The sequence below is a fragment of the Microcaecilia unicolor genome, chromosome 9, assembly GCF_901765095.1.
Source record: "Microcaecilia unicolor chromosome 9, aMicUni1.1, whole genome shotgun sequence".
Lineage (NCBI taxonomy): Eukaryota > Metazoa > Chordata > Amphibia > Gymnophiona > Siphonopidae > Microcaecilia > Microcaecilia unicolor.
In genome coordinates, this window is record NC_044039.1 from 7,941,813 (window position 1) to 7,964,150 (window position 22,338).

The 22,338-nt window shown below is 44.5% G+C and overlaps 1 protein-coding gene across 1 annotated transcript in view; it reads left to right on the top strand.

Moving 5' to 3' along the window:
- Positions 1–6,636, top strand: part of RAP1B (RAP1B, member of RAS oncogene family) — a 39,459-nt gene extending 32,823 nt beyond the window's left edge. The window contains exon 8 of the mRNA XM_030215454.1: positions 5,398–6,636. The gene's annotated coding sequence lies outside the window, so the exon portion shown is untranslated. The remainder of the gene's footprint in view (positions 1–5,397) is intronic.
- The last annotated feature ends 15,702 nt before the right edge of the window (positions 6,637–22,338 follow it).

Consider the following 22,338-nt stretch of genomic DNA (forward strand, 5'->3'; position numbering starts at 1 on the left):
ATCACTCTCAAAAATAAAACAAAAACATAATCCATATTGATACAAATAATATATGATCTAAGAACAGTTAATTATCAGACTCTTTCACTGAGGAAGTATTAAACACTCACAGAGACAATAAACAACCTATGAGCAACAGTTAATATTGGAGAGACTTATCTTGAGGAAATATTGAATGCTCGCTGAAACACTGCTTGCCCTGGGATTGGTAGCATGGAGTATTGCTATTAATTGGGTTTCTGCCAGGTACTTGTGACCTGGGTTGGCCACTGTTGGAAACAGAATACAGGGCTAGATGGACCATTAATCTGACCCAGTATGGCTATTCTTATGTTCTGATAGTCTTTAAAACCTTTTTAAAATCATTCAAATTTCTCATAGCTTTCATTTCTTGATGTAAGGAATTCCATAGGTAGGACCTACTATATAGAAGATTGTATTTTGATGGATATAGAAATTCTGTTTGTTTTTTTAATCTGTTTTAAAAATGTATACATTGTCTAATCCATACACTGTAAAATATACATAGAAGTTAAAAACAAACGTTAACAATCCAGATTATCATCAAATACTGCTGTGCACTTATATAAAAACAGGTTGCTCCTACCTAAATGCATCAACAACTAGGTATGTTTTCAACAATTTTTTAGTGTGTGGCCATATTCCAGCACACAATGTAATAGTGTAGTACTGTGCCCAAAATACATCTTAATATCTTCACTCTGCTGCTTTGGCCCTGGTGGTTTCCATACTACTGGTATCACCAGCTTCTCCATGCATGTGATTCCCATCCCTTTAAACTGGAGCTCTGACAACTGGAGAAAGCAAGGCTTTCTGAAAGACAGGATTTCTTTGGCATTGCTATCTACATTAGAGGATTTAAAAAAAAACAAAAAAAACAGTGGAACAGAGTAAAAGTTTGGAAGCAAACAAGGATAAGACAAATGAAATAGGGTCAGCTTTATAATCATTGTTAAGATTATAATTTAAGTCCACAGAAGAATTGAAAAGAGAAATTTATGAAAGGTTATCAATTTCGTTTGTCCTTTTGTACACAAAAAAACAAAATGCACCTCTGTTCCAAGTACAAGAAAGGAATGTATTAGTGTATTCGTCTAGTAGTCTATGGATTTTTTTGCAGTTTGATTTTAATTTGACCAGCATAAGATACCCAGGAGCTTTACAAGAATGTCTTGGCCTGTACAAAACACCTTAAACGTTCACCAACTCAATCATTCAGGCCACAGTGCTTATATATCATGGGCAGTCAGACTTAATTGTGCTGTGCAACAAAGTACAGCATCTTGCAGCCAATAAACAGTGCTGAAAAGGTGTCTCAGAAGAAATGTTTCCCTGGCCCTTGGGTCAACTTGGATATCCTGTGCTTCCCAGGCATGCAAGGAGGGTGGAGATCAGCCTGCACAAAAAAGAACTGTCATAACAAATTGTCAGTGATAAAAGATTTTGTTCAGCTGATCTGTAAGTTCATCAGCCACATTTTAGCATGAAGGGGGCTTTGTGCAAGAGTATTTTGCTTATTTATTTATGATTTTGGTGCTTCCTGTAATTGAATTAAAGCCCACAGTGTACCATTCAGAGATTGAGAGTGTAGTGAAACACATTAATTTTCTTTATTCTTGACTGCTAAGTCTGAAACATACTGCACATATCCAAAAGAAAAATTGAAAGAATGTTTGTCTCAGTCCTTATAAATTGTCAATCATGTGTTTACCCTTCACTCCTTTGGTAGCTTTCATATCATTCATTTTCACAAAACATGTGCCGGTAATGTATGCTTTTCTGTAACCCCACTGAGATCTAGTTTGGATGAAAGGTTCTCAAAATACTACTTAGTCTAGATTTCCTGTTAAGAGATTTAGCTGCACTTAGGTACTCTGTCTTGAGCTGTCTTATCAACTTTAATAAATGCAGGCAAATGACTCAAGTGCCATTATGATCCTCTTTTATTTTAAAGTTTTATTCTAGCTATGCAGCTATTTTAGAGTTGATACTAAATCAGAATGAAATCCCAAAGGTTCCCCAAAATAAAGCCAACCTGTCTGTCATGAAAATGAGGGGACTTGGCTCAGATTTAAAAAAATTTGGTGTGGTGGCTGAACATGTGTTCACAGATGTTTTTCTGGCTCAAAACAACTGAATGGCTGCTAATGTGTGCAGGTATTTATAATGTGCCTTTAAAATGTAGTACTAGCAAATTTGGATATCCACCCTGTTGCCATGTCAAAGGACGATTCAAAACTCTGCAAAGCATTGAATACCAGGAAAACCAACAAACAATTCTAATAACCACTTATAAAAGTGCAACAGTGTCTAAACATCAGCAAACATGCATATTTAGGCACCAACAGAGTCTAGCCCGAGATTTGAATATAAAAGGAAGTGAATGGTGTCCAAACGAACTCATGGGCAAAGGACCAATCAGCATCTGATGTGATTGGCTATCTTCTTCTATGATAAGAACATAAGAATAGCCCTACTGGGTCAGACCAATGGTCTATCTAGCCCAGTATCCTGCTTCCAACACTGGCCAAGCCACAAGTACCTGACAGAATCCCAATTAGTAGCAACATTCCATACTACCAATCCCGGGGTAAGCAGTGGCTTCCCGCATGTCCATCTCAATAACAGACTATGGACTTTTCCTCCAGGAACTTGTCCAGACCTTTTTTTTAAACACAGATACACTAACCGCTATTACCACATCCTCTGGAAGCGAGTTCCATAGCTCAACTATTCTTTGAGTGAAAAAATATTTCCTTCTATGTATTTTAAAAGTATTTTCATGTAATTTCATTGAGGTCCCCTGGTCTTTGTACATTTTAAAAGAGTGAAAAATCGATTCACTTCTACCCATTCTACACCACCCAGGATTTTATAGACCTCAATCGTATCCCCCCCCCCCCTCCGCTGTCTCTTTTCCAGGCTGAAGAGCCCTAAACCTCTTTAACCTTTTCTCATATGGGAGGCGTTCCATCACCTTTACCATTTTTGGTAGTGTATCTTTTTTTGAAATACAGCGACCAGAATTGAATGCAGTAGTCAAGGCGAGGTCGCACCATGGAGCGATACAGAAGCATTATAATATTCTTGTTCTTATTTTGCATCCCTTTCCTAATAATTCCTAGCATCTTGTTTGCTTTTTTTGGCCACTGCCACACACTGGGCAGAAGATTTCAGCGTATTCTCTATAATGACACCTAGATCTTTTTCTTGGGTCCTGATGCCTAAGGTGGTCCCTAGCATCCGGTAACTGATTTGGATTATTTTTCCCAATGTTCATCACTGCATTTGTCTACATTCAAATTTCATCTGCCATTTGTACGCCCAGTCTTCCAGTTTCCTAAGGTCTTCCTGCAATTTTGAATAGTTTTGTGTCATCTGCAAGTTTGATAACCTCACTTGTTCAATTTTCCAGATTATTTATAAATATGTTAAATAGCACCGGTCCCAGTACAGATACCTGCAGCACTCCTCCATTGAGAAAAATGGCCATTTAACCCCACCTTCTATCTTCTGTTCAATATCCAATTCTTAATCCACAGAAGTGTATTGCCTCTTATCCCATGACTTTTTAATTTTCTCAGGAGTCTCATGAAGAACTTTGTCAAAAGCTTTCTGAAAATGTACATACACTACATCAACTGGCTCACCTTTATCCACATGTTTATTTACGCCTTCAAAGAAATGAAGCAAATTGATGAGACAAGATTTCCCTTGGTGGAACCCATGCGGACTCTGTCCCATTAAACCATGTTTGTCTACGTGCTCTGTAATTTTATTCTTTATAATAGTTTCCACTGTTTTGCCTAGCACTGAAGCCAGGCTTACCAGTCTGTAATTTCCTGGATCACCCCTGGAACTCGTTTTAACAGTCGGCGGTATATTGGCCACCCTCCGATCTTCAGGTACTAAAGATGATTTTAACGACAGGTTACAGATTACTAACAGATCAGCAATTTCATGTTTGAGTTCTTTCAGGTGATTTATATCACTCTTTAACTTGTCAGTTTGGTGGCTTAGTACATCTTCCAGGTTCACCTAGATTTTTCAGTTTCTCTGCTCATATAGTTCAAAAAAAAAAAAAAAAAAAATCCTTCTGATATCCAGGGAATGCAAAAGTGTCCAAATTGAAGATTTTGTTTTGGGGTTTTTTTCTTTGTGACCTGCAGTAAGTTTGGCTTCTTGGGTTGGAGGTATATACATTTTTGCTAAATCAAGCTGTTGAGGCAAAAGCCTTCAACCAGAGGGACACAAATGATAGCGCCACCCCCCTCCCCCCCCCCCCCCAAAAAAAAAAGCTTGGTTAATGTGAATCTGAGTCTTGGCCACCAGCTGTTGCCACTGAGCTGTGGCTGAGACTCCTTAACCCAGGGGCTGTAAATTCTGCCTCTGCAAACATCCTCAGCCTAAGTTAGATTGTGGAGCAAAAAGCCTGACTTGTAAATTACCGTATTTTTCGGACTATAAGACGCACTTTTTTCCCCCAAAATTTGGGAGGAAAATGGGGGGGGGTGCGTCTTATAGTCCGAAGGTAGCGAGTTTTGGATCGCCGTCCCCTACTTACGCGATGCCATGTTCCCTGGTGGTCTAGTGACATCGGGGCAGGAAAGAGCCCCCTCTTTCCTGCCCATCGCGTTGCTCTCCGTGCTCCTGACTGCTTCCTGACGGTCTCGGCGAGATTCAAAATTTCCTGCCACGACGTCACTAGACCACCAGGGAACATGGCATCGCGTAAGTAGGGGACGGCGATCCAAAACTCGCTACCTTCGGACTATAAGACGCACCCCCCATTTTCCTCCCAAATTTTGGGGGAAAAAAGTGCGATCCAAAACTCGGACAAGACGCACCGGAGCACCTAGGTTTTAGAGGAGGGAAATTTTTTTTTTTTCCTATTTCCCTCCTCTAAAACCTAGGTGCGTCTTAAGGTCCGGTGCGTCTTATAGTCCGAAAAATACGGTAAATTCTGCGCTGCTACTAAGACACAGTTTGATGAAGTAGGCTGTGACCACTTGGACAACACAAATGATGATAGACCAGATTGGCCCAGCCAGTCTGCCTAGTAATGTGTTTAAGGTTGTAATCGCTGCATCATGGAGGTTACCCCGTGCCTTCTGTTTAGGGCTTCATGCTAACCCTAATTGTGAAGTAGGCTACTGTGCCTTTAACAGGCTAGGTATTGGTTTGGAGTTTGCTTACTTGCCTTATTTATAAAGTCTTCCATCAGTAGTTTAGCTTCATGTAGGAATGGAGGTGTAACGTGGTGCAAAGGGCTCGAGAGCAGAAGAATGTATTTTGAGGGCAAATCTAGTCCTGTCATGTGGTGATATAATTTCTTATTTCATTTTGTATTTTATCACTCTTGTTAAATTATTTTAGGTCTGAAGAACTGTTGCCCAATTCAACAGTGCCAGCATTCTAACTTTATGAACCAACCAACAATCTAAATGGACTTTTCTGTGGTGGTACCTTTCTGAGATGGATGAAAGCTACATCATTTTGCACATTCTAATCACTTTTCCTGTGTCACAAGAGATTTCTACTTATAAATATTCTTATCGTATGCAGCTGGTGAAACCAGAGCCTACATCCAGTATTACTGCTAACAGACTTTCTCCATCCACTGATGTTGTACATGTATGAAAACTGTATACTGTATACTTTTAAGTCCCATACTTTCTACTGGAGAGTTGACTCTCCTAAAAGCACCACTATTTTAGCATAATAAGAGAAAGTCCAAAGAGCTCTGATATTAAGACTACTCCAGATAACTTGCTTCTTTGGTATTTCTACCTTATTGTAACTTCCTTGGGCGATTTGTTTCTTAGAGATACAAGATGGTTATCCATTGTACAAAAGAGCGCTTTTGATTAACACTGCAGGTATAGGACTTTTTTCTTCATTTTAGGGAAATCTGGGAGGCAATGAACCTAGTTTTGACAATACAGTAGTCCTTTCAATATGTCTCAGATCCTTCCTTCAAGATCTACTGGGGAAGGACATGTCAAGGCTTTTCAGCTTGTTTCCTTTTTTCTTTGTTTACATAGGGAACAATGTTTATAGTTGTGTACAGTGGGGGTCTACAACAAGAAGTGTATATTTTAAGAGTTTTTTTAATGATTTAACAATCTTTTTGTAAATCATTTGCAGGCTTCTGCAGCTGTAGATTCTCTTTGTGAATCCCTTGCTTGCTCATGAATAATGTGTATTTGCAATACCAAATATACAGGTTTAGTACTTTTGCCTGTTAGTGGTTGTTTCACATGTGTGATGTTTCGGTTGCAATATTAAATGGTGGAAGAGTACTGTGGATGTGGCAGTGGGAAGTAATTTTTAATCATGTGTAACGTCACAGGGCCTTAGTTGCAGTAATTAACATTTGCTGATTTATTTAACTATGCCTTGTTGCTTTGTATGCATTAACTGATTGGGTGTAAGAGACTGTACGCGTGTCCAACAGGGAGCCACAGTATTTAAATTGACCAACTTAGTGCTACGACTGCTTTGAGGTGGCCAAATGTAAACGAAAAGCCTTAATTAAAGTGGTGCAATTTTGTATGACAGCATCAGTAGTTCAATAAATTTGGATTGCCATGCAAGGGCTTGCATTATCTGCCACTTCAATGTTTTGTGTAATGTTTTACCACTGCTAGTAAATAAATATGGGTTGCTTTTTTTTCAGATCTAATAGTACATTCCGCACAGCATGGTCTCCTACTTCAAGGTGGGGGAGTAAAAGGAAAATAAGAATTACAAATATTGATCTTTATTTCAGTGTCGGCTGTCTTGAGAAAAATATAGGAAATAGCAATAGGCAGCAGCAGAAAGACACTTCCCAATAACTACCTTTAAGTTTGCCAGTGAGAAACTAGTACATATTTTCAGTTTGCTGGGTGCATGTAGTCTTGTCACTGAAATAAAAGGACTAATGTTTATAAGCATAGTAAAATAAGCATGTGTTGGGTTACAAATGACATTAAAATCTGAGCTGAACGTGATTCCTCTTTTGGGGAATGCATATTTATTTTGTTACATTTGTACCCCGTGCTTTCCCACTGATGGCAGGCGCAATGGAGGGTTAAGTGACTTGCCCAGAGTCACAAGGAGCTGCCTGTGCCGGGAATCGAACTCAGTTCCTCAGGACCAAAGTCCAGCACCCTAACCACTAGGCCACTCCTCCACTGTTGCTACTATTGGAGATTCTACATGGAATCTTGCTATTCCACTAGCAACATTCCATGTAGAAGTCGGCCCTTGCAGATCACCGATGTGGCCGCGCAGGCTTCTGCTTCTGTGAGTCTGTCAGACTCACAGAAACAGAAGCCTGCGCAGCCTTCTACATGGAATGTTGCTAGTGGAATAGCAATATTCCATGTAGAATCTCCAATAGTAGCAATATTCCATCTAGAATCTCCAATAGTAGCAACATTCCATGTAGAATCTCCAATAGTAGCAACATTCCATGTAGAATCTCCAATAGTATCTATTTTATTTTTGTTACATTTGTTCCCCACGCTTTCCCACTCATGGCAGGCTCAATGCGGCTTACATGGGGCAATGGAGGGTTAAGTGACTTGCCCAGAGTCACAAGGAGCTGCCTGTGCCGGGAATCGAACTCAGTTCCCCAGGACCAAAGTCCACCACCCTAACCACTAGGCCACTCCTCCACTCCACAGCCCTACTATACTGCCAGCTCAGAGGAGGAGACAATGGAGATGGTACCTTTAAACACTTGTACTGATTTATAAGAAGAACCTAGTCGTCATGCGGCAGATGCTGTGGTGATACTGTTTAAGCCGTTAGTGGTGTATAATCAGAAATACTTCTAGTGAGGGGAAAGTGCATCACTATTGGACAGCTGCTGCAGGTACAGAGGTAACGGCACACACAGCCAACTTTTCAAAATGATTGGGGTGCAAAACCCAATGGAAATTCCATATCATCAAGCTGATCAATCCATAGACTGGTGGGTTGTGTCCATCTACCAGCAGGTGGAGATAGAGAGCAAACTTTTGCCTCCCTATATGTGGTCATGTGCTGCCGGAAACTCCTCAGTATGTTCTCTATCTCAGCAGGTGGTGGTCACACACAGCAGCAGCTCTGGCTAGGCCTCCAAGCCTAATCCTTAGGTTTTGTTGAGGCCTGGGTTGAGGGCTCTTTTGAGCAAGTGCAAACCTGGTGGTGCCAGGTCCCTCCTTTTCTCCCCCTCCCGCTGGCTTCGTTTAAAAAAAAAAAAAAAAAAAAAATTTTAACGTCTTTAAAGGCGTTTAATTCGACGTTTCTTTAAACGTTCATTGCAGCTACTCACTGGGACACCAGTTCGTTACAGCTCGGAGCGGCAAGCAGGTAATTTACCTTTTTATAGCGGGCAGGGGGTTCCCCGATTTCTTCTCCTCGTGGCAATGGCGTCGGACGGGCTGAGGGCGCAAAGCGTCGCCTCCCCGGATCGCTGGAGCGCTTCTAGAGGGGATGCGGGGGTTTTACAACCTGATTCGCCCTTGATGGGTGACAGTTAGTGACCGATGAAGTTCCCGGTCGTTCCTCCGGCGTGGCGTTTTTTTCCGCCATAAAACGCCCATCCCCCGCTCCTCGCCTCCGCCCTCTTGGCCGGGCCACGCGGCTCGGACAGGCTTCTTCGTGGGCTGCCCTTGAGGTTGGAGACATTAAGGCCATGAACGCCCTTAATTTGGGCGACGGCACAAAAGCGGCTAAAGTTAAGCGCCGTTCTTCCAGCGCGGCTCCTTCGCGGAGTTTCGGCCCCGGACGCCATTGTGGATGCGCAGCATGTCTCTCTCCCGCTATTGCGAGCGCCGGTTGAGAGTGCGTCTAGGGCTGTTGCCCAGGCTGCGGAAGTGCACAGTCGGGGGGTTTCTCCCCCGAGTTTGTTTTGCTGCGGCATCAGCTTCCTCATGCAAAACGCTGCCCCTGCTCCCTCTTCTGAGAAGAGGTTTGAGGTTCCCAGAGGTAAACGCCTCGGGTTGATTTCCAGGCCTTGGAGGACTTTGTCTCCTCCGATGTAGATGAGGGCAGCGTGTCTGAGTCTCCCAACGATCCTTGCGGATTCCTTGGAGGAGATAGATCCCCGCTCGGATGGAGCGGATGACCCCTCTGCAGCGCGGCTTTTTAGCCCAGAGGATTTGCCCAACCTGTTGTTACAGGCCATGGACACTTTGAAGATTTCCTCTCCGGAGGACGTCTCTCCCTCAGCCCCTGTTGGCTCTGCCATTATGCTGGGGACGAAGCGCCCGCCTAGAACCTCCACGTGCATGATGCCATGCACACCTTAATTGCGGCTCAATGGGATGTCCCGGAAACGAGCCTTAAAGTGGCTAGGGGCTATGTCCCGCCTCTATCCTTTGCTGTGAGTGAACGTGAGGCCTTTCTGTGGCCTACCGTGGATTCTTTAATCACTGCGGTGACTAAGAAAACGGCGTTGCCGGTGGAAGGTGGCACGGCCCTAAAGGACGCCCAAGACAGAAGATTGGAGGCGGCCTTAAGGTCGTCCTTTGAGGCAGCTGCTTTAAGTTTGCAGGCCTCAGTTTGCGGCTCCTATGTGGCCAGGGCGTGCCGGTCTATGGTGCAGCGGGCTTCCCCCTCAGATCATGCCTTGAGGGCTGATTGGCCGGCCCTGGAATCGGGCTTAGCCTATTTGGCAGACTTGCTGTATGATGTCTGGAGAGCCTCAGCTAAAGGCATGGCTCAGACAGTCTCTGCGCGGCGGTGGCTTTGGCTGAAACATTGGTCTGCTGACCACGCCTCTAAATCCCGCCTGGCTAGATTGCCTTTTAAAGGCAAGCTGCTCTTTGGGGTCGAGCTGGACAAAATCGTGACCGATCTCGGCACGTCTAAGGGCAAGAAATACCAGAGGTCAGGGCTCGGGTTAGTACTCGTCCCGGTACCTCCAGAGGACGGTTTGCAGGAAGCCCGTCGGGTACCGCCCGGGCAAGTCGGGTTCCTCTGCCCCCTCTTCCTTCAAGAGGAATTTCTCCCCCAAGCAGCATTCCTTTCGCAGAGACCGCCGTCCCGGAGGTGCTCCCTCCGGTCCTCCCCCAGGGTCTCGTACCCAATGACGGGGCCTTGGTCCACGCCCCAGTGCAGATTGGAGGACGGCTGTCCTCGTTTCTGGGCGAGTGGACCACTATAACTTCAGACGCGTGGGTGCTGGAAGTCATCAGAGACGGCTACAAGCTAGAGTTCTGCAACCCGTAAGAGACGGGTTTGTACTCTCTCCCTGCAAGTCTCCGGTCAAGCTGTGGTAGTGCAGCAGACCTTGGACAACCTGATCCGCCTGGGTGCGGTCGTTCCGGTGCCAAAAAAAAAAAAAATCAGATTGGCAAGGGACGTTACTCCATTTACTTTGTGGTTCCAAAGAAAGGAGGTTCTGTCCGGCCTATCCTCGACCTCAAAGGGGTCAATCGGGCCTGGAAAGTGAGGCACTTTCGCATGGAGACTCTCCGCTCTGTTATAGCGGCAGTGAAGGCAGGAGAGTTCTTGGCTTCCTTGGACATCAAGGAAGCGTACCTGCATATTCCCATCTGGCCTCCTCTCCAACGCTTTCTGCGTTTTACAGTCCTGAGACGACACTTCCAGTTCAGAGCCCTCCCTTTCGGGTTGGCTACTGCTCCGCGGACCTTTTCCAAAGTAATGGGGGTCATAGCGGCCTTCCTGCTAAAGGAAGGAGTACAAGTCCATCCTTATCTGGACGACTGGTTGATCCGAGCCCCCTCTTATGCAGAGTGCGGCAAAGCTATGGACCGGGGTAGTTGCTCTTTTGAGCTCCCTGGGATGGATCATCAACTGGAAGAAGAGCCAGCTGCGCCCGACTCAGTCCCTGGAGTATCTGGGAGTTCGATTCGACACCCAAGTGGGCAGAGTGTTCCTGCCAGACAATCGGATTGTCAAGCTTCAGGCTCAGGTGGACTAGTTCCTAGTAGCCTCTCCTATTCGGGCTTGGGACTACGTGCAGCTGTTGGGCTCTATGACGGCCACGATGGAAGTAGTGCCCTGGGCCAGGGCTCATATGAGACCACTACAGCTATCTCTGCTGCTGCGCTGGACTCCGATGTCGGAGGATTATGCTGTGCGCCTTCCCGTGGACCCAGCAGTGCGCAAGGCGCTGAGCTGGTGGACGCAGACAGACAAGTTGTCTGCAGGATTGACTCTGGTGACCCCGGAGTGGATTGTCGTCACGACAGACGCCTCTTTGATGGGCTGGGGAGCCCACTGCTTGGGAAGGACAGCGCAGGGGCTCTAGTCTCCTGCAGAGGCAAGTGGTCTATCAACCTCCTGGAACTCAGAGCCATTCGGTTGGTGTTATTGGAGTTCATCCCGGTACTGGTGTTGAAGCCTGTACGGGTCCTGTCGGACAAGGCCACGGCTGTGGCCTATATCAACCGCCAGGGAGGTACCAAGAGCGCCCCTCTAGCCAAGGAGGCTATGAGTCTTTGCCAGTGGGCGGAAGCGAACCTGGAGCAGCTTTCAACGGCCCACATTGCCGGAGTCATGAATGTCAAGGCGGACTTTCTCAGTCGCCATACCTTGGAGCCCGGAGAGTGGCAACTATCTGCTCAGGCGTTCTTGGACATCACGAAGCGCTGGGGCCAGCCGAGCCTAGATCTGATGGCGTCATCGCCCAATTGCCAAGTGCCGCGCTTTTTCAGCAGAGGACGGGACCCTCGATCCCTGGGAGTAGATGCTCTTCTCCAACAGTGGCCGACACAAGAGCTCCTCTATGTGTTCCCGCCCTGGCCCATGTTGGGCAGGGTGCTAGACCGGGTGGCAAAGCATCCCGGCAGGGTAATCCTGGTGGGTCCGGATTGGCCCAGATGTCCCTGGTATGCGGACTTGATCAGGCTCTCAGTCGACGATCCTCTGCGGCTGTCAGTGGAGCAGGGCCTGTTACATCAGGGTCCCCGTGGTGATGGAGGATCCCTCTCCCTTTGGTCTTACGGCCTGGCTATTGAGCGGCAGCGTCTGAGGAAGAAGGGCTTCTCGGACAAGGTCATCGCCACTATGCTGAGAGCGAGGAAGCGCTCTACTTCTACTGCTTACGCCAGGGTTTGGCGTATCTTTGCAGCATGGTGTGAAGCAGGCTCACTTTCTCCCTTCACTGCTCCAATTTCTTCAGTGTTGGCGTTCCTGCAAGAAGGTCTGGAGAAAGGCCTGTCGCTCAGTTCCCTTAAAGTCCAGGTAGCGGCTCTGGCTTGCTTCAGGGGCCGCCTGAAGGGTGCTTCCCTGGCTTCGCAGCCAGATGTGGTGCGCTTTCTCAAGGGAGTTAATCACCTGCGCCCTCCTCTGCACTCAGTGGTGCCTGCGTGGAATCTCAACCTGGTGCTAAGAGCATTGCAGAAGCCGCCTTTGGAACCCTTGTTGAGGGCATCTCTGAAAGACCTGACGTTGAAAGCAGTCTTTTTGGTGGCTATCACTTCAGCCAGAAGAGTTTCCGAGCTCCAGGCGCTCTCATGTCGAGAGCCTTTTCTGCAGTTCACTGAGGCAGGAGTGACTATTCGCACAGTGCCTTCCTTCCTGCCCAAGATTGGTTCTCGCTTCCATGTGAATCAGCAGCTCTGTCTCCCTTCCTTTCGTAGGGAGGACTACCCAGAGGAGTACTCCGCTCTTGAATATCTGGATGTGAGACGAGTCATCATCAGATACTTGGAAGTGACCAATGATTTCCGGAAATCGGATCATCTGTTTGTCCTGTTTGCAGGTCCTCGTAAGGGTCTGCAGGCTGCTAAGCCTACAGTGGCAAGATGGGTCAAGGAAGCCATTGCAGCGGCTTATGTGGCCGCGGGGAAGGTGCCGCCTATCCAGCTGAAGGCTCACTCCACGAGAGCTCAGGCGGCCTCGATGGCAGAGGCCGGATCCGTCTCCTTGGAAGAGATATGCAAGGCGGCAACGTGGGCTTCGGCTCATACATTCTCCAAGCATTACCGTTTGACTGTGGCTGCACGGGCGGAGGCCCGGTTGGGAGCTTCAGTGTTGAGGTCAGGGATTTCTATGTCCCGCCCTGGGTGAGTACTGCTTCGGTACATCCCACCAGTCTATGGATTGATCAGCTTGATGATATGGAAGGTAAAATTATGTATAATCATACCTGATAATTTTCTTTCCATTAATCTTAGCTGATCAATCCATAGCCCCTCCCAGATATCTGTACTGTTTATATTCTGGTTGAATTTTAGGTTCAAGTTTAGCCTTCAGTTACTTCAGGAGGACTTCGTGTTCAAGTTCTTCTTTCACTTGGATTCTTCAAGAGTTGAGACGAGTTTGTGTTACAGTGAGCTGCTGCATTCCTCTCCCCTCCGTTTTACGGGGCTGGATTGAGACATAAATTCTGCCGGCACTCCCTCCCGCTTCGTGCGGCTGTAGGGCAGCTTTGTACCCCTCCCGCTTCGGCGGTGTTAGGGTCAGTCAGCTCCTCCCGCGGTTGCGGTTGCAGGATAAGCCAGATCCCCCCGCATCGGCGGGTGTGGTGTCCCTCCCCCGCTCCGCGGGGATGAGCTGGACGGATTCCCCTCCCCCACTTGTGTGGGGATGAGCTGGGTTAATTCCCCTCCCCCGTTTCGGCGGTGGTGAGCTGGGCAGAGTGTCCCTTCGTGGGTGTAATTCTCTAAGTGCTGAGTCCTGCGGATGGAGCTTTGATATCGACATACTGAGGAGTTTCCGGCAGCACATGACCACATATAGGGAGGCAAAAGTTTGCTCTCTATCTCCACCTGCTGGTAGATGGACACAACCCACCAGTCTATGGATTGATCAGCTATGATTAATGGAAAGAAAATTATCAGGTATGATTATACATAATTTTACCTTAGCCTTCCCTGAACACACTCAATATTGGGGGTACTCAAGCACCTACAGAGCTGGCTTCTATGACTGCATATCCAGAGGGAAAGGATGTAAAACGCTAATGAACAGGAGGAGAAGGCATGGGAGAGAGAGGACAGTTGTTGGGCCCACAAAAAAAAACCCTGTGCAGTTTAGATGACATGAGAAAAAGTTAATTGATACTATAGTATTCCAACTGTTAATTTTCCCCCATCAATTTTTAAGATCAGCTAGTTCAAGTTGAAGGGCAATAAAAAAAATGGATCAAGTTCTATTTTAAATCTGTGTTGCTTCTGAATTCTGCCAACTTGAATATCTTGATTTGAAGGAATGACCAGTATTGTATTTACAAGAAAATAAAGTACATTGCGAAACATCTTCACACCTTTCCATGTTTACATTGTGCTTCTAAAAAATATTCAAAATGCAATAGTAGTAGGTCTCATCAAATTATAGAAATATTCAAAGTAAGAATAAGAAACAGTCTTGCACAAGCATTCACATCCTTTGTCATAGCAAACTCAAATCACCCCTATTTTCAGAAACTGCACTTTCAAGGCACCATAATGAATTAACTAGAGCCTGTGCTAATTTGAACATTGCTGGATAAAGAATCAGATTTGTTTCTGTTATACGAGTAAAATGGTGTGGTAGCCATGTTAGTCCACTTTTAAAGGTACTAAATAGATATAAATCAAAACACAGAAAATAAGATACCTTTTTTTATTGGACTAACTTAATACTACTACTACTTGACATTTCTAAAGTGCTACTAGGGTTACGCAGCGCTGTACAATTTAACATAGGACAGTCCCTGCTCAAAGAGCTTACAATCTAAAGGACAAGTGAACAGTCAAGTAGGGGCAGTCTAGATTTCCTGAAGGGTATATAAAGGTTATGTGCCGAAAGCAACATTGAAGAGGTGGGCTTTGAGCAAGGATTTGAAGATGATTAGCTTTCGAAGGTAACCCTTCTTCAGAATGGATATAAGCAAATGTTGACAATCAGAATATAAAGTGAAACATAGAGGCATTCCAGTGACAGTCTTGCAGGAAAAGGTAGGGGTAGGTTAGGTGAGAAACAGGGGAGAGCTGGGTAGATGAGAGACAGAGAGATGGATGGCAGATAAGAGTGACGAAGCAGTAGAATTTTATGGTTTATAGTGGAATAGAAAGCCCAGATCTTTAAGTCCTATCTGGTGAGTGTCAAAATATTTAATCATTGACTTCAAAGGTCTTAACGTTCCTGAATTGTCTTAAAATTTCATTTTAATGTTCTTACCACAAGATCATTGATGCAGTGTTCTGGTTTTGTAAAGTGCTGTCCCACAGAGGTGGCATCCTGGTTAGCACTGGAGTGTTTAATATTGCGTCTGTGTAAATTTAGCTGTGTCTTTAGAATCTGGCTTGTTTCGTCAATGTGGTTTACATCATTCAATGTAAAAAGTGTAAAGAAGGGTGCAATACTGGAGGACAAGCCAGTATAAATATCTTCTCTTCAAATCTTAAGTGTTTTAAATAAGGTGAAAGCATAACCTTTAGCAATAAATACTCATTGTAGCATCTACAAAGACTTTTCAGTTGGTTGGGGATGATATCGAACATATTTAGCCACAGGGGCTGTATCAAGGACATTCCTCTAAAAAAAAAAAAAAATGGTCATTAGAATGCAAACAATCTCTTAATACCCCAAACCAAAAGAGAGATATATTTAAAGCAATCCAATATCCTTACCAGACCGGTAAACTAATACATTTTCCAAGATGGCTGTGACACAGAAATCTACAAGAACATGTGACTCTAAAGAACCAATGAACATAGCTCTTGGGCTAAACCAGTGTCATCCACTCTATTTCAGTGTTCAGGGCATCTGGGTGAACAGTCTTAAATTGGTAAATCCGTTCCTTATAATTTAGTATTCTCTCAATATGACTGCCCTCCCACCCTACTATAACTTCATCCAATATTCTGGATCATCTTGGAAAATGTTTTAGTTACCGGTCAGGATGGCTTAGTCGTTATGTGGTAAGGATAGCATACTGTTTTTTATATATATAATTACTCAATCTTTTGGTTATAGGTATTAAGAGATTGTAAATTGTTAGCATTCTAATGTTTGGGTTGTTTTTTTAGGGGAAGGTCCTTTCCAACATGTTTCACAATAGGGGCTATAATCCCTGACTGAAAAGCTTCTGCAAATGCTAAGGTATTTACTGCTAAACGTATTAACCTTTCACCTTATTTAAAACGCTATAAAATTTGAAGAGAAGATATTTATACTGTATTTTTTTTTTAATGTTTTAGAATTATTGGACCAGTGACAAGGTTGGTGTATAATTTTTGGAGAATTGAAGTTGTGGCTCTTAAGTTTACACTGCTGAGGTCCATTTAAATTCTTTTTTTTTTTTTAATTTTTTATTTACACATTTTAATTATTACATCAAGCATAAATCTTGAATACAGAAAAGATGATTATATTAGTTTCTACAATTACAAGAAAAAGAAAAAAAAATAGGCAAATTCTTTAAAATTTTCATCTTCAGACCACAATACATGGGGAGCCCATACTAAACTTAAGGAATACTTAATAAATCAGAAATCCAATTCCTAATTAGAAATTATACGGTTGAGGATAGCAGTCGGGTATTTTAAATCTTCATGGAGTTGAAGTTGTTACAATTATTGGAGCTGGAGGCAAGGAATCTCTCAGCCCCATTTAAATTCTTTGAAGGGAGAGCTCTTAATGGTGATTGTTGTTAATCTGTTTAATAAAGGCAACATACACACCTCTGTACTTCTAGAATCATCTCTTAAAATGTTTCAGTTTAGAACAAAAGTGCAAAGTTCTGAGCATATGCAGACCTTCCTGTGTTCATAGTCTCCGTTTCCCTCATTTTTTTTTCTGCGCTACCAAACAGATGCAAAAACAAAGCTCTCGCTGTTTATCTTTAAATGTCTTCCTTTTCCTTTTATTTTGTTAATCTGAGCTTTCTTGTATAAAGTCGAGGTCAAAGGCTAGCTCAATGCGATTTCTGGCATGTGCAAAAAAGAGCCAGAATTTCATAACCTACAACAAATGTTTCATATGGGTTCGAAGCATAGCCAGCCTGAATGTAAGCAATGAGGTAGAATGTGTCTCTGCCAATGTTCTCAAATACTTAATGTAAAAATAAATGTTTTAATACTTAAAGTACAGGAACACACTTCAAAAAAAAAAACTGCAACAAATACAACTACTGTGAAAACATTTTTATCCTACCAACTTTTACAGTTTAATCCATTTTTCTTTTAGTATACCATATTTTTCAGGTTATAAATTGCAGGGTTTTTGTGGGGGGTTTTTTAAATCGTGCACTGGAAGGGATGCAACTATCAACTAATCTAAAAACTTGTCTGTCCTTTACCTCACATGCATACTTCTGGGTGTGGTCTACTTTCCCTCCTACTCATTCATACACTGGCTTCTACTCTTGTACCAAGCCCACTACTTCTCTAGGCGGCTACCTTGGCAATAGCAAGAAGGCAAGTATGAGAACATTCCCACGTGAACAGGGCTGTGTGCTTGGCCAGTCCCAGAAACAGGAAGTTACATTAGAGCTTGTAACTTCCTGTTTCTGGGACTAAATGAGCCAGCAACAATGCATAAGGGAATGTTGCGGCCAACATGCAGAGACCCTCTCCCTCAAGTCACTTCACTGGCTTTCTATCCGTTTCCGCATACAGTTCAAACTCCTCTTATTGACCTATAAGTGCATTCACTCTGCAGCTCCTCAGTACCTCTCCACTCTCATCTCTCCCTACATTCCTCCCCGGGAACTCTGTTCACTGGGTAAATCTCTCTTATTTGCACCCTTCTCCTCCACTGCTAACTCCAGACTCCGTTCCTTTTATCTTGCTGCACTATATGCCTGGAATATTTATTTATTTATTTATTTGCATTTGTATCCCACATTTTCCCACCTATTTGCAGGCTCAATGTGGCTTACATAGTTTTGTTATGACACTGTTATTCCAGGGTGTCAGATACAATTAATAATGTGCAAAGATTAAGTAAGGGAAGAAAGAAGGAAAGTACTAAGCGGGTAAGTGTAGAGGTGGACTTTCATAGTTGGGTGGGTTAGTGAGCCGGTACGTCAAGCTCCATCTCTGGCCGTCTTGAAATCTAAGCTAAAAGCCCACTTTTTTGATGCTGCTTTTAACTCCTAACCCTTATTCACTTGTACAGAACCCTTATTTTATCATCCTCACTTTAATATTCCCTTATCTCTTGTTTGTCTTAATTAGACTGTAAGCTCTGTCGAGCAGGGACTGTCTCTTCATGTTCAAGTGTACAGCGCTGTGTACTTCTAGTAGCGCTATAGAAATGATAAGAAGTAGTAGTAGAAAGGCAGACAAATGAGGCCATACAGGATATGATGAGTTGGGGAGAGAGGGACCAATACTGAATAACAGTGGTGAGGTGGAGCAGAGAGAAATGGATTGATGGTGGGGGAAGAGACAGCGGGCTGGTGTATTCAATTTTGGTTTTAGACACACATGACTTGTATACTAAATTTTTTTCCCATCCTGTGACTAATACTCAGCAGCAACTTATAACCCAAAAAGTACAGTAACTAAATTTTGAAAATGGCTGTCACTCATACAGATGTGCTTGTGAGTCATTATTAAACCAGCAGAGCTAAAACAGGTGTTCAACATCTGCGCTGGCAGGAAGTGGTGGTCAGTATGATTAAAAAGTTCCTTCAAAGCAGATCAGGCTGCAACACTACTGCTCTCTAACTGTTCTGCAGGTCTAAATCAAGGGAATCTGTCACACTCTTCAGCTCTCATAGCAAAGAATTCTTTCTTACGATCTGCATTACAAGTAGTGCTAATTCAGCACCAGCCTCTTTGTCATCATGCTTTCCAATTACAGAGAAGGCTTTCACAAAGTTGGACTCATTGTTCTCACACTTTGCTGGCAAACTCTGTATGAATGTCTTCAAACTGGTGCAAGAATAAAGAATGTCAAATCTGTGTAAACCTTCAATTTTCTTAAAGCCAGATAAGGGAGACTTCCTGTTTAAACATAGTACATGTTGGCAGATAAAGACCTACACAGTCCATCCAGTCTGCCCAACAAGGTGACCAGAGTTGAATAATTAAACACTGGTATATTTTCTCTGTAGCTCATAGAAATCTGCCTGGTGCTGGTCCTACTTCCCAACTACTGGCAAACAAAAATGAGGATGTTATAATTAGGGTTACCATTTTTTGTCCTCATAAAAAGAGGACACTTGCCCTGCCCCTGACGCATATTCCCCCAACCTGAACTTGCACCCATAAGCAAGGGTCCAACCACAATACAAATCCGTCCATGGACACAATGAAGGAGCCTAATACTGGGGGGGGGGGGGGTGCTCGGCAACCCAAATCTGGCTCCTATGCTTCCACCGCTCACTTGGAGCTTGCATTTCTTAAGAACTACAAATTGCTGCACGCACCGGGGTGAAAGCTGGGGCTTGGTCGACTTTGACAGGTGAATTTGGAGCCAAAGGGGAAGCAAGAGTTACCAGCCCGAACCCACAGATACCGGCTGTTCCCGGCCTCCTCCATGCTCCAGCAGTACCTAGCCCGGAGCGCTGCTGCCAGCTGCCCTGCATCCTGTGGTGAGTCCAGCTCTTGGCGTTTCAAAATGGCCACCGAGAGTTGAAGTCTCGCGAGGCTGCTTCAACTCTCGGTGGCCATTTTGAAACGCCTAGAGCCGGACTCACCACAGTGTGCAGGGCAGCTAGCAGCAGCGCTCCGGGCAGGAAAGAGGTGGCTCTTTCCTGCCCCGGAGACGAAGAGGTACCGCTAGACCACCAGGGATAGTAGAGTAAGGGGAGGGGAGTCCTGCCCCCGCCAGCCCGTTTGTCCAGAAATCTGGATAAACGGGCAGGCTGGCCAAATCTGTCCGGACGTCCTCAAAAAGAGGACATGTCCGGGTAAATCCAGACGTATGGTAACCCTAGTTATAATGCAACTGCACCTCGAATATTGTGTGCAGTTCTGGTCAACGCATCTCAAAAAAGATATAGTGGAATTTGAAAAAGTAGAGCGAAGGGTGACGAAAATGATAAAAGGGGATGGGATGACTTCCCTAAGTGGAAAGGCTAAAGCGGTTAGGGCTCTTCAGCTTGGAGAAAAGACAGCTGAGCGGAGATGCGGTCTGTAAAATACTGATTAGAGTTGAACGGGTAGATGTGAATCACTTGTTTACTTTTTCCAAAAATACTAGGACTTGGGGGACACACAATGAAGCTACAACATAGTAAATTTAAAACAAATAGGAGAAAATATTTTTTCACTCGTGTAATTAAAGTGTGGAATTTGTTGCCGGAGAATGTAGTAAAAGCACTTAGCAGGGTTTTAAAAAGGTTTGGATAGCTTCCTAAATGAAAAGTCCATAAGCCATTATTAAAATGGACTTAGGGAAAATCCACAGCTTATTTCTAGGATAAGCAGCACAAACTTGTTGTACTGTTTTGAGATCGTGCCAGGTACTTGTAACCTGGATTGGCCACTGTTGGAAACAGGATGCTGGGCTTGATGGACCTTTGGTCTGTCGCAGTATGGCTGTACTAATTTGCACTAAGAATTGCAACCAGGTTCATCTGCTCTTCAAAGTGAGCCAACTCACCACTATTCTGTTTGACTGGAGACCAGTAACCAATTCAACACTGTTCTCATAGGCTGTAGACCCTGAACAGAAAAAATTGAAATGATCCACTGTTTGCGGGACAAGGTTTGTATTAGCAAAAAATCCTGTTTATTTGATTTTACTGAGTTGTCATTTATGTCTTCAGCTTTTTAAATTGCAAGCATCACATGTAACTAAAAGTGGTAAAAATTAGGAAACATTACTTCTACCAAAGTAACAGATGGGGGGGGGGGGGGGGGGGGGGAGAGGAGTGCAGGAAACAAGTGATAACATTTTTTTTACTTGCTGTTCAACTGTTCTTTGCAACCTCAGAAGGATCATCTTTGTGAATGCCATGAAGCAGCGGATAGCATCGCTGAATATTCAAATATATTTGCATATCCTCAGATCTATGACTCAGCTTCATTTTGCATTTTAGTTATCCTGAAACCAGACCTGCAGATGGCAAGTGGGAGAAATTCAGAGGATAGTAAAGAGAGGCCAGAAGCTCTTGTCTGTTCCTCACCTCCCTTATATTTCCTTGATTTTACATTATGGGCAATAGTAATTACTGTATTTTTCAGACTATAAGACGCACTTTTTCCCCAAAAAATTTGGGAGGGAAATGGGGGGTGCGTCTTATAGTCCGAAGGTAGAGAAATTTAGCAGGCCGCCCTCCCTCCTGCCGAGTTCCGGGATCGCCCTCCCTTCCTCCCTCTGAGGTCTAAAAGTAATTTTACCTAGTCGGGGCTGCAGCGAAAAGCATGCAGGCTCAGCACGTCACTCTTCCCTTCTGTCTCTCTCAGTTCTCTGGTCCCGCCTTCATTTCCTGTTTGAGGGCGGGACCAGAGAGCTGAGAGAGACAGAAGGGAAGAGTGACTTCCAGTGTTGCCAGGTGGGCGGTTTTACCGCCCAATTGGGCGGTTTTCCGCGACCCGCCGCAGGAAATTTTTGCCCACGGCGAGTTGCGTTTTTTTGGGCTTGTTTTGGGTCTTTTGGGCGGTTTTTAAAGCGGTTTTTTCGGCCGCGGTGGGCGGGGTTAGTGACGTTCTGGGTGGGGCCGATGACGGGGGAGGCGGGGTTGATGACAGCGGGGGTGGGGGTGTCAGGGGCGGGGTTTGACTTTGGGCAGGTTTTGGGCTGGATTTGGGCTCGTTTGGGTGGGAAAAAATTTTTCCACCTAGCAACCCTGGTGACTTCCTGAGCGCTGCAGCCCCGACTAGGTAAAATTACTTTTAGACCTGGGAGGGAGGGAGATCCCGAACTCGGAGGGAGGGATTCGGACAAGATGCACCGGAGCACCTAGGTTTTAGAGGAGGAAAAAGGTGCATCTTATAGTCCGAATTTTTTTTCCTATTTCCCTCCTCTAAAACCTAGGTGCGTCTTATGGTCCAGTGCGTCTTATAGTCCGAAAAATACGGTACTCGTTATTGCAGTGTTGCTAATTTCTGTTAACATTTCATCCTTTGTCTGTTCATTCTTGCCAGGAAGATAGTAGTGTACTTCTACCACTGTTTTCCTTTCAGACATGAAAAGGCTTCCACGTTGAGACCTTGTGAACTCAATTACTTTACCTTACCCCTGTAACTTTGCGCCATCCATATATCACTTTATTGTACTTTACTGTTTGTTTCTTAAATGGTGTAAGCCACATTGAGCCTGCCAGTGGTGGGAAAATGTGGGGTATAAATGATATAAAATAAATGTTCCTTCAGAAATTTGTTTGATGGTGACAGAAAAAAAAAAGGCAGTGGAGGATTCACAAAGCCATTGTGTGGATTGCGGTCATATGAGTTACAACACCAATGTGAAGAGGTATCCAGTTCTCAA